Raw genomic sequence first — 18629 nt, 5'->3', positions numbered from 1 at the left:
CATCAGAACAAAACTGTGTGGCAGACAAGCTGAACAGGAACAGGCCATATCCTAACAAATTAAGCTAGATTAGGGGTCTTCAAGATTGAATCCATCTGTGGGGAGTTCCACAAGTAGACCTCCCTTCCTTCATTCTGAGCAATCAACTGGCGATATTCCATTCCAGGACTCCATGCAAGAAGGTTTGGAAGACAGATGCCTTTTCTTTTCCTTGGACTGTAATGTTTATGTATGGTTTTCCACAGTTTCCACTAATACCCAAGATACTTCTGAAGATTCACAAGGAATTCCCCAAGGTCATTGTGTTGACTTCCTTCTGGCCCAGGCAGCTGTTGTCGTCCCTTTTGGAAATGACCAGTGGCAGTTACTACAAGTTCCTCACAGATTGAACCTACTCACACAAGAATGGGTTAATACACCTCAACATCAAATATAGTCAGTTGACTGTGGATGACAGGGTCTTCATTTCGTTTAGGCACCTGTTTACTGATTATGTGCAGCAAATACTACTGATGACAAGAAAATGCATTACTAGGACTATTCTCCAGGGTTTTCTGGATTCTTGAGTAACATTTCTCCATTTGTTACTAAGCTATAGTAATCTGCCCAACCAATGACTTTGTGTTAACTTACACAATTGTACTACTTTAACTTGCCATATCTATAGATGTTCTTAAAGCTAGTGCAACAGTGATATATTAAAGCATCAGGTATTATGCTAACTTTATTTACACAGCTGTACTTTCAACCCCCAGTTGAAGTTTCAACTTCAAATTTGTCATTGGGGTTCAATACTCCTGTCCTTAGTGCTGACACTAGAATAGAGTCTTAGAGTCTACTCAGCATAATAAGGATGTCAAAAGGCAGTTCATATTGGAGGATCCTTTTCCAGTTCCTGATATAGCCACATTTGGTCAAAGTACCACCCTCCTTGTTAGGATTTGATATCTCTGGGAAGGTTAGTCAGAAGGATCCATTCAAACGCTATTTTGTATAAAAACAAAAGTTTTTTTTTTTGCACTTTTAAACAATATCTCTAATGTAGCAAAATAATAGAACTTCCCTACCAAGTCTGTTGAAAGCTTTATCATCCTTTTCAGAGGGAATAGGGTTAGTACTAATCACGTCAGCAGAACATCCTTATCTGGCGTAGGAAAAAGAAGGATATTTGTGTTTTTCATTCCTTCCTCTTCCAAGTCTGTGAGATCCAGACATAATTATTTGGAATTAGATTACAGAAAAACATTCACCGACTTCTTGTAAAGTCCACTACTCAGTGTTTAGGAGCTGTTCTTCCATTACCACATGATAGCTGGAGACTCGCCCTCTCTCTGCTACCATCTTTCTTGCACTTCCTCCTCCTAGGTTTTGTTTGTTGGATTTCCCAGCTCAAATTCTTGTCAGGTTGATGCTGGAGCCACAGTTATTGATGTTTGCATCTTTTGGTGTTGATTGTGCTCTCAGTGCTCGGGCTGTAGACTTTAATGTTTTAATGCTGCCAACCATGGTGTTGATGCTGTGAATGTTTGGTCAGCCTTTGTCCTAGGAACTTTCTGATCCTTGTTATTTATGTCAGTCTTATTCCCCTGGGACCTTCAAGCTTTTCTAGGGGTTAGCCTTTTGGTCTAAGACATTGGCACCACTGATTTCAGAATGACACCAGCTGAAGTTTTTTTTTGTTTGTTTTATGACTGAGGCAGGTCCAATGGGGTTGGCCTTGGTTAATTCCTGTGTGAAGTTTTTGATCTGGGATTGATTTCCTGAGTCCTGGTAACTGCACTGATTTCATCTTCTACTTCAGTGATGCAACGTTTTCTGTGTATACCCATGCACGGTGTATATTACTACATTGGCCTCTGGTGGAGCCACTTATTTGACTGCCACATTGGCCTTTCCTCAGACTTCTGTTCAGGATATAGGTGTCAAGAGTCCTGCCAGATGCCCTTACTATTTCTGGGAGGGGGGACACTGTCATTGTCCTCTTCCTTCTCAGATCTCTCCTTCGTGCAGTCAGGAAGAATTACAGCTGCAAGAGGTAGTATGTGGGCTTCCTTCAGGCATCTTTCATTCAGCAATTGGAAGAGGATGAAATGGCAGGTTTACCAAGTTTGGGAAGATTGTATAGCTGATGAGAGAGAGGAAACAATGACCCATTGTCTCATCTTGGTGCATCCTGCAGGAGACATTCCATTTGTATCAACCATCTTTGTTCCTTAGCTAAATGAATGGTTCTGCTGGTGGCTAGGAAGTATGGAACATGGATTTGGTGCATGTGTGTCCCTGTAGGAGTCTTCGTTGTCACAGTGAATGTTTTTTTGGGACACATACCCTGTCAGGTGGATGATGGAGCATGGATTCGGTGCATGTGTGGAAGAGCCCAGTAGAGTCTCCATTGTCCCAGCGAATGGTTGATTGGGACACATATCCTGTCAGGTGGTCTCCATTGTTGCACTGGTACCCCTTTTTAATACTCCTACATTACTGAGCACTTCTCTCCACCCATCTAACAGATTTGCTTGCAGTGGACAGACTAGGGAAGCACTATTGTCTTCCACTTTTTCTTTACATAAGCAAACTGTTGTATGCTTCATAGAAAAAAAAATAAAACTCTGGCTTTTAAAATGGGGAGGTTGCTGGAATGGATGCCTCATGAGGACTTGAAGCTGAAATCTGTAGTCTGGATGTCGGCCATGTCTTTTGTAACAAGCCTCAAAACATGCTTGGCTTACAGTGCTTTGGATGATTCATCCAAAGTGATTGAAACTAGATTAGATTTATTTCACCACATCTGGTTATGCTTAAGAGTTATACCAGAGATACAAAGGAGACTGACCCTTTTCAAGGTCTGTGCTTGTTGGTCCATTATTAGTAATGCACTGAATTGGAAAAGCATGAAGGAGGTAAGAATGGTATGAAACTCCCAAGCACAGTCTGGGGAATACAACAGATCCTGCATCAACTCTGGTTCAAGCACCCAAGTAGCAAAGTAACAAAAGAGATTCTGGAAGGAATTGGAAAGGCTGTGGCTAACTGAAGAACAGTCGCCAACTCAATGCCCGGAGCCATCGCAGAGTAACCATGGCTACAGCAGACCTGTGTCTGGAGAGGCATCAGAGTTAATCCATAAGGATCTGCTCAACTCTTTCCCCTTTGGAGGTGGGTGGGGGTTGTCTACCCTTCCACTGGTCTGCTTGGAAGGCCTCTGAAGAAGACAGGTGGGTCAGAGCAGTAATAAGTAGAACTTTCATAATTTTCTTCCACATTCTTTCTCCTCCTAGGCATCCCACTTCATTGAAAAAGTCCGTCTAGATAAGAACTTTTGCACCTTTTCAAAAATAAGACATCCGGGAGGGCCCCACATATCAGAAAGGGCTTTTATATTTCTCATCATTCATTGGTTCCAAAGAAGGAGAAGGACCTCAGGCCATTACTAGGACTGAGTTTCCTGTTTGCTAAATCAGTTTGTCCAGGTGGAGTTCCAACCCGTGGTCTTAGTACAGTCCATTCTTCCTTGTTTGCTCATAGTAGACTGGTTGTGCTCTTGGAAATTCCAATATGCCTGCCTAGAAATCCTAGTTAAGAAGAATTCAAGGAGATTTCTACACTCACAAGTAGGAGCCAGTTAGTACCAGTTGTGGATGCTTCCATTTGAGCTTATCACAGCCCTCAGGGAGTTTACCACATGCAGATCTGGCAACAGTGAATTAGATTCCACAAGAAATTGAGGTGTTTTCTTATCTGGATGCCTGTCACCTAGCTGCTCCATTGTTGGACAATGTAACCACAGTTAGGGAGTCTCTTAATCTCTTTCTGTCTTTGAGTATTAATGTAGACACTGAAAAGTCCTGCTCGGATGCTTTCATCATGTCCACCCTGAATACTCCTTCATACAAGGTTTTTCTTTCTACTGGTCAGACTCTATTATTGAAGTATACGGCTCTTCAAATTCTTCAGGCACAGACAATATCTTTCTACCTAAGGTCTTTGGACCTCATTACAGTTGCAATCTGTCTCTTAACCCAGTGTACAAGGCTTTACATGATGGTACTAACAAGTGAATTTTAAACGTTCATTGGTGCCAGCAGCACTCCTGTTGCTGAACACTAGAAGATGAAATTGGGGAAGACCTTACCTTTAGACTGTTTAAATCTTGAGTTGCCCTCTCGTATCTTCCCATCTGCTTTTAGTGCACACTGCAGTACTTACAGCATTAACTCCTTTTTCTACCTTACTTTTAAAATCTGAAAAGACAACTTATCACTGTAGAGCTTATGATCCACTTCTTAGCAACCAGCTAGAGATTAGTGCTATTGTTTTCCTCCTGTGACAGGATAGCAAAGAGACAAAGGTAGCCTCTAGGAAGGCTAGGAAACTGTCAGTGAAAAGCCTGAAACCTGCTCTAGCACAAAACTTGGGAACAGCGCTACAGCAAATGGAGGTCCATTTCCTAGCTGTAGTAGCCAGTTAGTGGACTGGCACTGCTCATCATTCTAATCAAATCTTGTCCAGTTCCTGTTAATGCACTACATGTTGTGAAGCTCTGTATCTCTTGATGTTACTGAGTCTGCCATCAAGCACTGTCTTAAATAGAAATGTTGCTGCCATCATACTAGTGCACACTGCATTGTCTTTTAGTTGACTGCATTATTTAAGAACTGCATAGCTGTTGGTCTGGTGGGTGCAGTAATGTTTTGTTCAGCATTACTACTTGGTAACTGCTCTGCTTTTACAGGCTATGTAGCTACTGTTGCCAGTTCCCAGTGAATGTTTTGTGGCATATGTAAATATCCCAAATTGTGAAAATACATGCGATTCTACAAATTAGCTCTATAAAGTTAGCAGTTCTGTCCTAAGGATTAGTGATCATTTTGTGTAAATAATCTTAGCTGTTTCATTCAGCACCCAACATCTTTGATGTTAAAATTTAGACGTATAGTATTATGAGTTCAGTGTTTAATGTTTATGATTCATTTTGTGGTATAAACTACAGCTGCAGTGATTTGTACCCAATAACTGTTGAGCAGTGTATGCAAGTGATCTGTTTAGTACAAGGAGTTATAACTCTGCAAAGTATTGGGTAAAAAAAAAAAAAAAAAAAAAAAAAATCAACAGTTTTACGTAATAGCCTAATTCTGTGCGTTAGCCAAAGTACTGCTATATGAGCTACCATGTAACTTCATTGTCTCACTAAATTCATCCATAAGTTGTCTGGGTCTACTATATTAGTTTCGCTCCAATCCTTTGAGTGTTATGACCAGACTTATTCTTCTACCCTCTGGCAACATGGCTCAACAGGCTGCTGTCCTCCCATCTGTAGCCAGTTTGATCATTTGAATTAAATGCTTTATATTAGTGTAGCAAACTGTATTAAGTTACCAGGTGTTCTGTACTAACAATTGATAGTATAATCTTTGAAATGTGCACATATCTTGGCTAGAGACAAACCTCTCTCATTGGCTCACTAACAGTAATTCTACTTCACATTAATTGAATTGCAGTGCACCACTATACCACTAGGCCCATAACCTTTGCTGAGGAAGTAAACCAAAAAAATGCCAAAACCATCACAACACACTAAAAATATCCCATCCTCCTGCACCTGAGGCAGCATTTACTCCCTCTTCTGTTGCACGCACTGAAAATCCACAAATTTCACTTGAGTTACCCGGAATTCCAACCTAAACCCATAAGACCCACTAACTTTGCTTCCACCCTGGGAAATGTTTTAGTCCTAATTCAGCTTACAGACTCTCCACTCACTAGACTGGATGAAAACAGGGTGAACATAAGCAGCTGGCTCAGTACCAGGTGATGTCACAAGTCCAAAGGAGAGTAGGCACAGAAACTCCTTTAGGAGGCTTCAGGGCCTTTAAGTCATTAAATAGGCCCTGAGTAAACACCTGCCATTTCCTTTGACGATCCTTACAGCATACAGAAGTATGTTTAGCCTTCTGCTTTTTCATAGCAGGAATGTTAACCCTAACAAACACCAGAGGTTCCAACCTTTGATGAGATTCAATGAGAGTACCCATAACCTCTTCCTTGTTCCATGACCAGAATTGCTAAATCCTCTAGGGCCCTCTGAAATGATCAACTGTGGTTCCCCCTCGTCATCTGGAGTAGATGCCTGCAAAGCCTTGGAAAAAGGATGCATGCCCGCCTCAGAAGGGGTTGTAGCAGAGGTATCCAATGTAGACACTGGTTGGCCTACAGAGTTTTCACCAACTTCAAGAGGGACGTCTGGTGAATGCTGGGCAGTCAAAGAATCCAACTGAGCTTTCTTGGCCTTTTTCTTGCTTAACGGAACATTGAGATTAAGAAATTCCACCATGCTACCTTGAGCTAACAATTTAAGCCTCTGATTCTCAAGATAGATGGCCAGGGAAGATAAGTGACTTCTAAGAGTTTTTTGTACAAATTCTTTGCAAATGCTATGAGATGTATGGTTGTGGGAAGCACCTAGACAAAAAAAAAAGACACTGTTCATGATGATCCATATGGGGAATCTGTCTCCCACATGGCCATTTTCCCTTCTTGGATGTCATGAGCCCTAGACACCTATAAACCAAAATAGATGATAGATGAAAAAAAAAGAACCCCAGTGGGGCACTCATCTAATGTCTAGGTATTCAGCACAGCAAAAGGGCCTTCAGAGTGATGGGTGATGATGCCATTCCAACTGGTTACAAAAGTTCTGGGTAACCACATCTGTACATCACTTTATGCACTACATCCTGTATGGGGAGCATACGTGTGACATACAGCACATGTAAGGTCTAAAAGCTTTGGTATACTGCCCAGACATTGGGCTGTCCTAAGCAGGAGATCCCTACTGTGAAGAATACTGCAATAGTGATACAGAAGGACATCTTGAGCTGCTGACAATGATGGGCTCTTGGTTTTGCAAAGTGCAGCAAAATCGAATCGACTGTCTGTGAGGATATACGAAATGCTGAATGCATGGTGGCCTGTATCACAGTCATGTCAAAGGGCTAATCCAAAACAGACTCTGAAGCCAGATCCAAATAAAAAATGCCCCTCTGTACCTGGAGACACTAGGGAGACTAAAGTCATCAATTGGGATACCTATGGTCTCCCAAGAATTCTGCTTATACCTCTTGTCAGAGTATTTATTTTTCAGCAGGAGAATCTTGGAGACCTTGGCCAATGCCATGGCAGCTGAAAACCAGTCACAAGCCTCTTTTTTGGTTGCAAACTTATAGACAGTCTTCTTTCGCTGGCTGTCCTCGGGGTGAACTGATAAAATGCAGCTCAGAGTCCCCCTCATGCTCTAGGTCAAGGCAAAACAAGCACATATTATGGAAATCCTTGAGGGGAGATGGTTTCCCACAAACTATGCAGTTATTAACTTTTATAAAGGTGTCAGCTTCAAATTCAATATCAGAATCAGATGTCAGCTAATACAGTTTGATACAAAATAAAGAGGTAAGAAAATTCCCTATGGAATATTTATTTGGCTTCTCAAAGCAGGCAGACCAACCGACTCACATCCTCAAACTTGCAGTATGCAATGCTACAAAATAAAAAAGATGTAAAGACATCAGCCAACCCACCTTTTACATCACTGATATCCTTTCATGGTGGGGGAGGATACTGGTCAAGACTGGCCAAAATGCAGTGTCGCAATGTTCTGCATATTATTCTCTGTTGCAGTCCTCACTTTATGGATACCTGCTTGTGGATAGCCTGACTAGCTGGCCTGATTCAAAAGTGAGGACTGCAAAAAAGAATACGAGAACATTGCAACAATGCATTCTGCAGAGGAAAAATCCTGTCAAAAATAAAATGTGCTTTGCTTGACAGGAGCACTTAAAGTGCTTCCAATGAAAGCTAGAGTCTAAGAAAGCTCCATTTAAGACTTTGCAGAGTTTACTATTATCCCCAAGGACTGAAAGTCTCCTAAGCTGCAATTACAGGTCAAAGCTAGTGTGACTAGAAACCAGTAGTACAGGTATGAAAAACATTGGCCTCTTGCAACTTTTGGTTTTCTGCAACCAATTGCACACATTTGGTAAACAAGCTTGAGGTGGTGGCTGAGGTGTGACTAAATGATAGAATTTAACTGATAAAGACTTGCTCCTATCCAGAAATTTAGAAACATTCTATATGGTGATCTTCATTTGTAGACAGGATTTTCTTGAAGAGCCAAAGAGCTCCACCAGTCTCCTTTATACAAGCAACAGTGGATGGAGTGCACTGTTAACATCAAGGAAGGCTGTTTGTGAATAAATTTGTTTAGGTTACACAAATATATACAGGCCTGAGATCCTTTGTTTTTTCTGAACAAAAACAAATCTGATGTAATAACTAGATCATCTATGATCTTGTGCGGCCTTTTGCAACTTTCTTCATGAGGTTTAATAGCTGCTTATTGGCTATATTTATTTGATGAAGATGGGTGTGTGACAATCAAATCATGAGTGGCAGGGGAGTAATGTGGAAGGGAATCAACACTGCCTAATTACTATCCTTATACGGTTGTAAGAATTTTGGTCTAAAATGATAGCCAGAAATGCATTATGAGGAGGAATAGCATGTTGCTGACTGTCCCTGAAGTAGGACAGTTGGGCAAGCCATCATGCATTAGACTAATGGCTCACTCATAGTGTGTCATGGTGCCATTGCTGCTGCTGGTTATTCTCACCTATGTTTGTCAGCATACAACCTTTAAAGTTTCTACTGTCATGATGGTTCTTCTCAGTTCTGTGGTTTTGTTACTGATAGCCGTAATACACCATAACCAACATGGATTTCTGTGTGTCCTTGAAGGGTGTCAAGTATGAAATTTTGTAACACATGTTAAGACTTTGCCTCCTTCTTTAATATACTCCAGTATAGCTAATCTTCGATTTAAATGGCAGAAACAAAAGTGGCATTAAGGAAGGACATCTTGCAATCCTCAGCAAAGTCTGTAAGGCTCAACCATGCATATCAATAGAGAACTATGCCAGAGACTGCTACCCCATCATAGGTTCAGGTTCATGGGTAGGTACTAGGCTATTGGCCCTAGGACCTATACAAGCCTAGCCAAAAAGGTACCCTGGCTTTCTCCACCCACGAAAATTATTTTCCTATGCCCCTGTCAAGAAGAACCGCTGAAGTGATCCCTGGGGTGAATTTCCTATTACCCATCCAATCATCAAGATTTTTCTTGAAGAGTGCTAATGAAGAGCTCTGTTTGACATAGATAGGTAGTCTGATCCAGAATATGGGAAGTCTCTGGGACAGGAATCTATCCCTCCAGCATGTTCTGTTTATTGCGGTGACAAGGTTTAGGTCCCTAGAGCATGTAGCTCGGAGGGATTGGGATTCCTTTAAGTGGAGCATGTCCAACGGCTCTGGGTTTGACATAGCTTTGTATGTTAGGCAGAGATCGCCTCTGAGTAGGCGATATGTGACGGAGTAAAGCAGGAGTTTCTTTGAGTCGGTCTGCGTAGGGCATCTGTTTGAGGCCAGTAATCCTCTTTGTGAGGTATTTCTGCAGCCTTTCCAGTTGTAGAGGTCTTGTGAGGTACATACCAAAAGGGGGGTTGTACTCTATAATGGGTCTAATGAGTGATGAGTAAAGGGAAACAATGATCTCTTTTTTTCTGGCTGAGAAACCTTTTGTGATGAGGTGTGCCATGTAGAAAGATTTCTTGACCACTGTGGCAATGTGATTATCAAAGGAGAGATTACTGTCCACCTGTGTCTCAAGGTCTCTTATCACACTTTTGATGTTAAGTAGACTACTGCCTATGTGGTAGTTCATGGGTACAGAGTTTTTACCAAAGGAGATGATAATGCATTTTTTGGCACTGAGCTTGAGACCATGGCTTTGACACCAGGCAACTGTCTCAGTGATGCCCTTTTGTAGGATGTCCACATCATTGGGAGTTTCGATTATGGCTCCTAGTTTGCAGTCATCTACGAATTTAGTTAGCCAAAGACCTTCTGTGTTAGCCTGTACTTCAGAGAAGTAGATACCAAACAGGAGAGGACCCAGGACTGAACCCTGTGGTACTCCACTTGTCACTGGTCTGAAGTCTGATTTGGAGTCTGCTACTTTCAGTGTGGGTTCTGTCAGTAAGCCAGTTGGCAACCCATTTTGTGACATAGGGATTTATACCTAGTTTAGTGAGTTTATCTATAATTCCAGAGTGGGGGATGGTGTTGAACACCTTGGCACCATCTAGATAGGCTGTGTGAACCACCTTACCCTCATCTGTGGCTTTGGTGACTGCTTCAAAGAAGTCTATCAGGTTTAGTAGTCATGATCTGCCTTTTACAAACCCAAACTGTGTGGGGTCCAGAGTTTGGGGATCTCCGATGTCTTTGTTTATGAATTCCATGATGATACGTTCCATGGCCTTGCAGAACAGGCTTGTCAGGGTAATGGGGCGGTAGTTCCGGGGGTCTTTTGTGCCCCCCCCCTTGTAGAGTCGGATAACCATCATGATGTGCCATTCAATGGGCACAAAGCCTGAGATGAGGCTATGATTGAACATGGTACTTAGGTAGGGTGCCAGTTCATTCGGTAGTTCATGTAAAAGGCACCCTGGGATATTGTCAGGTCTCATGGATGCTGTGTTCTTGGCTTTGGAGAGTGAGGTTTTTACCTGTGCAGCCGTGATAGGGGTGAGACGGGAGTAAAGTTAGCACTAAACCTATCTGCCAGGATGTTGGCAATATCAGTTGGTTCTGTATATTTAATGTCATTGTGCTGTAACTCAGAGCAGATCTGAGTGTTGCCATTGAGATTCTTGACATAGCTATAGAATGCATTGTGGTTGTCTTTAGAATCAGTGATGATTTTGTTTTCATACTAGCTTTGGAGGATTTTATGAGGGATCTCAGCTTCTTACTGAGGCTGACCAGGAAGTTCCTCTAATTGTGGGATTTTACTCTTTTTTTTGTAACAGTCTCTTTCTTCTGTTGTAGAGTTTGTTTATGGCAGAAGACCACCAGATTGGCTTCCTTTTTTTGGAGGATAGCATCTTGGTTCTGTTAGGGATAGCACGATCCATGCACTCGTGTAAGTGCTTATAAAGTGCATTTGTGTAGGATTCAGCAGTCGTACCTCTATTGTCCATATGCATGGGTGTTGTGAAGTTTGCCACTTCTGTCTTAAGAAGCGTAAAGTTGGCTTTGGAGAAATTTTTTCAGTTGTTTTCCTAATGGGGGGTGGGAGCAGGATCAAGTTATGAGCTAGCTGTACTGTGAGATAGGATACAGTTGCCATCAGAAACTGTAAACTTTGACATGTGGACTCTATTCAGTAGCTCTTCCAGCTTTTATTGGCAGTGCAATGTGTGTAAGTAAGTCTGCCACCCCAGACAAAAAGGAGGATGAATAAACCCATTTTAAAGCCTTCTATTGTTCTGCACTCTTTACTGGGAGGGTAGGGAGAAAGCCTCTGTACAGCAGTAATCGGCTTTTCTGGAGTAAAAGCAAGTACCAAAAGGCTCTGGCTGACAGTTTGCAGATACTGCAAGCTAGGAATGGTCATTGAATCCCCAAATGACTTAACCATCCTGCAAAAAGTTTTGTCTCAAATTAAATAACCGGTGTCAAAATCATGGTCTGAAACCAAATGCCAAAAATGCATCATTGTATCCTGTGGAAAGTCATCTGCCCAAGAGAACTACCAGATTGGTAATAAGACCTTAAGAGATGACCCAGTGGTTCAAGATTTGGGAACATATGTGGACAGTGACCTAACTTTTGACCAACATGTGTCTATTGTTGTAAGAAAGTCCTTCTATGTTACACAGCTTATAAACAAAGAGATTGTGTCTAGATCTAGGAATGTCATAGTCCCACTTTACTCAGTCCTCATTGGGCTGATCACTGAATATAAGGTTCCCTTTGGCATGTATCTGTCCAGACACATGCAACAACTGGAACACCTACAGAGATACCTTACTAAAAAGAACATGTCCTACAAAGGCCGACTCAAAGCCCTGCAAGTCAAATGGCATTAGGAATACTTGGTTTAGGGATCTAAACCTGTTCTGCAGCAACAACAGAACTGTTTGGAGGGCAGATATTGAAACAGGTTCCCCATCAACATAAAACAAAGTTCATCCCTGTCCATTTTCAAGCACAACTTATATTTATGGATGGGAAACAGAAACATTACCCCAGGAATGGCCCTCTATTATTTATGAATAGAAGCAGCTCCTAAGTACTTTTTTCCATGCATTGTTACTCTCAAATTACATACAGTATAATCCACTTATTGTCATTATGGATAATATGTAATTATCGACTATGAGATGGATAAGGTCAGTCTATAACCAAATGGGATAGGTTATTTCTAGCACAAAAAGGGAAACTGGCTAGGATTAGAATGGTCCTTAAAATGGCTAGCTTAGTACTTATCTATGACCTTATGAGTAGAAGCTTATCTTGATGCACACTGGAAATCGCCAACAAACCTTCTTCGAAAGCCACATGATCCTGGCTGGTCTCACGGGATGCATCCTGCAACATTGAGCTGTTCTCATGCAATACACACTACAAGACATACAGGGGGGCTGGGAGGTCTGTAAAGCTTCTTGCATGATCCTGTCTAAAAAGTAATGTGGGGTGCCTGTGAGCCATTAAGCTATCATGTCAAGGATTTCCCTAAATTTGGAGTCATCTGGAGGGGAGGAAGTGAAATCTACTCCATTTTCAGTGTCAATTTATGAGGTGGGGGACTTCCTTCCTTATACCTGTGGATCTTACTTGATTTCACAGAGAGCTGATCTGAAGCAGCAGCATTATGAAATCCATCTACATGTGAATCAATTTTGTAGGATCTCCCTTAGACCTTCAGTCCTGCTGCCCAAAAAGATAACAGGATGAAGGTGCACTGTACCACCCAGTCTTTATCATATAAGTTGTGACCTCATCTGAACCTGCTGCTTTCCCTGACTTAACTTTCCTTAGAGCTCTTCTCACTTCTTCCATGGTGAGCTTGTGCTCTTCTGTGATTGTAGGCTGTGTCTGGGTAAGTACAGCTTCTGTGTAATTTACTTCATTAGAAGCAGCTGGAAATACTCCTATCTGCCTTTCATAACTTGTGGACTGGTGAGCAGGTTGTTGTTGTCATCCCTTTTGAAGGGTGTCTGAATGTCTTCTTTATCTTTCTGTCTTTGCTTTGCAACCCAATATACTTTCTTTGTGCCATCTAATGAGTCACCTTCCAGAAGTTTGTAGAATGCTTCTGATGCCTTGTTCTTTGCTATTGCAACTCGTTTTTTAGCCTTCTTGTTAGCCAGCCAGTATTCTCTCCTAGTCTTGCCAGTTTTTTTCTTTCTTACATTTTTCACTGCACTTCTTTCCTATTATGACTTCCTGGACTTCTGCATTCTTCCACCAGTTTTCCTTATATATTTTATTTATTTGATTTTCTGTAGATATCAATCTCCACTGAAAATTCAGTTTCTTGAAGTTTGTTACATTAACCAAAAAATGACTAAATATATAAAAAATAGTTGCATAATTTTCAGTTTGTGGTACGAGAAGCCCAAGTCAAATGGTTTGCATGCTAATTACGCTACAATTACTACAGTCATCCTTGGCTTTCTGTTAAGTGTTTTTCATCTTCTACATACTGGGTTAAACAATGGGTGCCAGCAGAGGTGAAAATGGTCATATTCAACTTGATGAGCTGCTAAGTGCATTGGTTTCTGGCTTAATACTGACTTTCATTTCAGTGAATGAGACATTTAAATGCTGAGCTGTTAAAACACTACTCTAAACCATTTTGTTGATGTTGCAGAAGAGGTCTAGATCCCTAGACAGAGTATTTCTGATGCCATTTAACTTATTGATGTGCAGTAAATCCATCAGTCATGTGCTGGAGGATACCTTGTATGGCAGACCTGGGTCACCTTTTTGTTGTTTCTGGGATGCCAGGTATAGGCTTTGAGTGAGTCAATGTAGGACTTGTTGTTTAGGTCCTGTATCCTTTTAATAAGGCTTCCCTGTGTTGTAGGCCTTGTATTCTTTTAGTGAGGTGTCTCTGTGCATTCCAGTTGTTGAATGTGTCCAGACAGATGCCAAACAGGGCATTATACTCCCCAAATTATGTTAGCATAGTGCAAGATGGTCTCATAGCAACAAATGACTCGTGTCAAAGTCATGACCTTAAGTTAAACACAAAAAATGTATTATCATACCATTCAGCAAAAGCATGGCCCCTACTGATTACCACATCAACGGCAATCCCATAAGCACACAGCCTGTGTTGAGAGGCCTGGGTACTCAGGTTGACAACAGTCTCACATTTGACTATCATGTGGCAGCAGTGGTCAGAAAAGCCTATACTTGGTTCATTTCATAAGTAAAGGAATTGCATCCAGAAAAAAAAAAGGAGATTATTACTTCTCTGTACTCCTCCCTCATTAGGTCAATAATTGAGTATAATGCCCCATTTGGTATGTAGCTCTTCAAACACCACCAACTGGAAAAGTCACAGAGGTGTCTCAGGAGAATCCATGGCCTCCGACACCTGTCCTGTGTGGATAGGCTAAAATCACTGTTGCTCTGCTCGGTATCATGCAGATTGCTCAAAGGTGATCTGTGTCTCACCTACAAGGCAATTTCAGACCCTGGCCTACTAGAGATGCTCCATATCTGTAAGTCTAACTACTCACACATTACCCACTTAAAAGGCCTAAATCTAATATGCCACATCAAAAAAACCTGCTCGAGAGAGAGGTTGGTCTCCCAGAGGCTGCCCTGTCTCTGGAATGTTCTTCCCATGTATGTCAAATGGAATACCTCGATGACCCTTTTTCAAGCGCAACCTTGATGAGTGGATGGGAAACCAGAAATTTGTCCCAGAGGTTCCACTTGTGCCCTTCACTGACAGGGGTGACAGGTGTTGACTGTGGTTTCTTTTTGTGTGGATAAACTCATGGCTAGGTTTGTAAGGGCCTCAGGGCCATTAGCCTAGTAACCTCCTATGATCCTATGGTTTATTTATATATATATATATATATATATATATATATATATATATATATATATATAAATATACCTGTTGGCTAGCTCCCAGCTTGGCTTTAGGCCATTCCACAGTACTACCTCAGCCCTACTCTCCTTCTCTAACGTCATAAACCATTACCACAATAATAATAAACTATCCTCATCCCTCTTTCTTGATCTCTCCAAGGCCTTCGATATGGTTAGCCACCAAAAACTCATACATACTCTGAAGGCCTTTTCCTTGGATAACCATGCTCTCCGAAGGTTTCAATCCTACCTCTGTGGTAGACAACAGGCTGTCCTTTGGCAGGACAGACTATCCTCCCTTCTACCATCACCCTAGGAGTCCCCCAGGGATCTATTCTAGGACCCCTTCTTTTCTCTATCTTTGTTAATGACCTCCACTCTGTCATCCCAGAAGCAACATGCATTCAATAAGCAGATGACTCCACTTTAATGTGCTCTGCCACTTCCCAGGCAGAACTAGTAACACTGGTAACAACAGAAGAAAGAGAAAATCACAATTGCTTCACCACAAAATGAAAAATACAGCAGCCACTAAAAAAAAAAATGTATTCCTCTAGGACCTCGGCCACAATCAGCCTTCAAGGAGTAACATACCAAATTTAAAAACAGTTTATATAACCCCAGCTCCAATTTAATAAACAATTAAACAATTATATAAATTAATACAATTTTAAAGTAACACACATCAATTCATACAATATTTTTCCAACAACATTCTGTGTTCAAGCCTTTAGGCACCAATGTATTATATTTCAAAATAAAAACAGTTTCCTTCCTTAAAAGCATAAGCTTATATCTGTCCTTATCAAAATTTTCCATTTTAATTTGTTCCAAAATAGTGGCTTTTAAACCCACAGGATTTCCACCATGACATTCATTAAAATGAAGAGCCAATGGCTGAGGCGCTAGAGGAATAAATTATTTTTTAGAACTAGTAACACTGTCCCAGAATACATTTAATACTGTGGACAACTGGCTCTCTAATCATCATCTGATATTAAACCCTAACAAAACAAAGCTGCTACCCCCCCCCCCCCACTCGCAGGTCCTCACTACTATTCTTTAACATTAAATCTAATAATGGCACCATTATCTCCCCAGAATCCCAAACTAAACTCCAAGGCATCATAGTAGATAACAACCTTAAATGTGATATGCATGTGAGCCAAACTATCAAAACCATCAATAAAAAACTTGGCTCCCTATACAAAATTAAACCTTTTCTTACTTCACTTGCTAGAACCGCCTTTGCTCATTCCCACCTACTCTCTACCCTTCTCTATGCCTCCCCTCTATTTACCAGTCTGAACAAATCTGACCTTAACAAGCTCTCAAGCTGTTATAACCACATTGCTAAATTTGCCACAGGCACAGCATTTCGGACACACCACTGTCATAACCTAAATCTGCAAGGGTGGCTTGAATTACTGAGTCTACTTCAAAACAACCAACTTTTAGTTGCATATAAAGTACTCAATCAACCTGAAAACGCACCTGCACTTAAAAACGTCATAGCCACCATAGTAACCTCAGACCACTTCAATCATCTAACAGATTAATGGTCCAAACATTCAAAACTGACAACTCAGCGGGGGACTCCCTGTTTGCCAACTCTGTTGGCAAAACTTGGAACTCCCTCCCTGCCGATCTTACTCTAGCACCATTACTAACTCAATTCACTGGCTATGCCCTTGCTCTAATCCCGACTAGCTTCTTTTTCATAATTTTGACAAACAGTACTTTTTGCTACATGCAAACTGAGCCATAATTATTAGTCTAGATACTTATAAGTCTGATAATGTCCGATTGTTTAACTTGCTCGACTATACGGAGTCTGAATACTGTTTGTAACATGTATTATATCTTGTTTTTTGCCTGTAATTTTCTTTAAAAATGTATTACATTATGTTCTTTCCTTTCGCGGTGGTGGTGCTCTGGTAGCGTTGTCACCTCACAGCAAGATGTTGTCCCGTTCGATTCTCAGTTAGAGCGTCTCCTGTGTGCAGGTATGCGTGAATGGGCATGCCTTCAATGAAGGTTGTGCATCAGAGCTGGCAACTCGGTATGTAAAAATCCACTGCCAATCATTAGCGGACCGGAGTTCCACTGTGGCGACCCCTAACCGGGATAAGCCGAAAGACACAACAACATTATGTTCTTTCCTTTCCCTGTATTTTTCTGTATTTTTTCCTGTATTCTTCTGCATGTTGTGATTGGAACTTTTCTCCCCGGGTCTCCACTGAAAATGGACATGTATCCAGTTGGACTATCCTGGTCAACAAATGTAAAATAAAATAAATAATTATATATATATATATATATATATATATATATATATATATATATATATATATACATACACACACATGCTCACACTTGTGTTTGTGTGTGTGTATATATATATATATATATATATATATATATGTATGTGTGTGTGTGCACATGTGCAAATGTGTGATGAGAGTCACAACTATCTTCTGTAGTGGTAGTGTTATGGCAACAGCTTTTTTTTTTGTTTAAGATGTAGGCTAGCATTATGGACGGGGTTATCGTGTGGTACTACTGTGACACAAGGAGGCTTTGCTGGTTACAATGGATCCAATAATCTAAAAACTCTTATACTTACAAAAAGCAAATAGCTCAGATAATATTAGGACCACAGATGTGCATCCACTCCCACAAATAAATGCACATGATGGAGGTATAGATTTACAACACAGTGATTACCCACCTCTCTAGAACAAACTAACTCTCCCAGTTTAACAGTGTGACACACTTTCTGCCTTTAAAAAGATAACTAGTTGGGTATTCACAAATTCATCAGGCCTGGCCCTTCTTGAAAAAGGAGGACTGGCAAAGCTGAAACATCCTTGTAGCTCAATTGATTTTCATCTCCTATGAACCTATGACATACGACTAAGTTACAGCCTTCTATGGAAGCAGAGTTAGTGGGCATAACATGCTTAGGCCTGCTTTCCTGGTGACTGTTGGGTGACAGGAATGGAGCTGCAGTATGTGGAAGTGGAGAAGGAGTCTTGTCTGCACTGAAGGCTGAGATCTTTTACAGTGTGTCAAGAAGACTTGTACAAAAGGTATATGCATGATATTTTTACAGTGTGTGCACTGGAGAGTGCATTGCAAGACCATAACATGTTTACAATACTACAACAAAAAAGGTATACAAGTCAAAATAGTCTAATGCACTTTTTCCTTTTGTGTTTCAGGTCATCTTCAGACTTAACCCAACTCATGCATTTAGAGGTTTTGCTTCTTCCAGGGGAAGCACATCATTAAAATAAATATGTTTCCTCTCATGCCAACCTTTGTTTCTTGACTCTTCTAAAATAAGTTCAATGAAAGTCAGGGGAACCACAAAGATCAGCTGCCCAAGAGATCTGTGGTCCTCCTGACTTTCATTGAACTTATTTTTTCACATCTGTTCCAACTGTGTTACAAGCCTATAAATAGGTCTCTTACAAATGCATACATAACTTTATTATCATTTTCTGCAGATATAAATCTCCACTGAAAATTCAGTTTCTTGAACTTTGTTAAATTAACTAAAACATTGACTAAATATATAAAAATAGTCGCATAAATTAAAGTTTGTGGTAAGAGAA

At 40.9% G+C, this 18629-nt stretch overlaps 1 protein-coding gene across 1 annotated transcript in view; it reads left to right on the top strand.

Annotated features, from left to right (window-relative positions):
* LOC122806714 (beta-galactoside alpha-2,6-sialyltransferase 1-like) overlaps window positions 1–18629 on the top strand; it is a 502160-nt gene that overhangs the window by 39005 nt on the left and 444526 nt on the right. The gene's annotated exons all lie outside the window — the stretch shown is intronic.

Source organism: Protopterus annectens, chromosome 7.part0, assembly GCF_019279795.1.
Source record: "Protopterus annectens isolate FY-2018-M chromosome 7.part0, PAN1.0, whole genome shotgun sequence".
In the NCBI taxonomy this organism is placed as follows: Eukaryota; Metazoa; Chordata; order Ceratodontiformes; family Protopteridae; genus Protopterus; species Protopterus annectens.
Note: the sequence above shows the minus strand (reverse complement) of the source record. Positions and strands in the feature narration are given on the sequence as shown.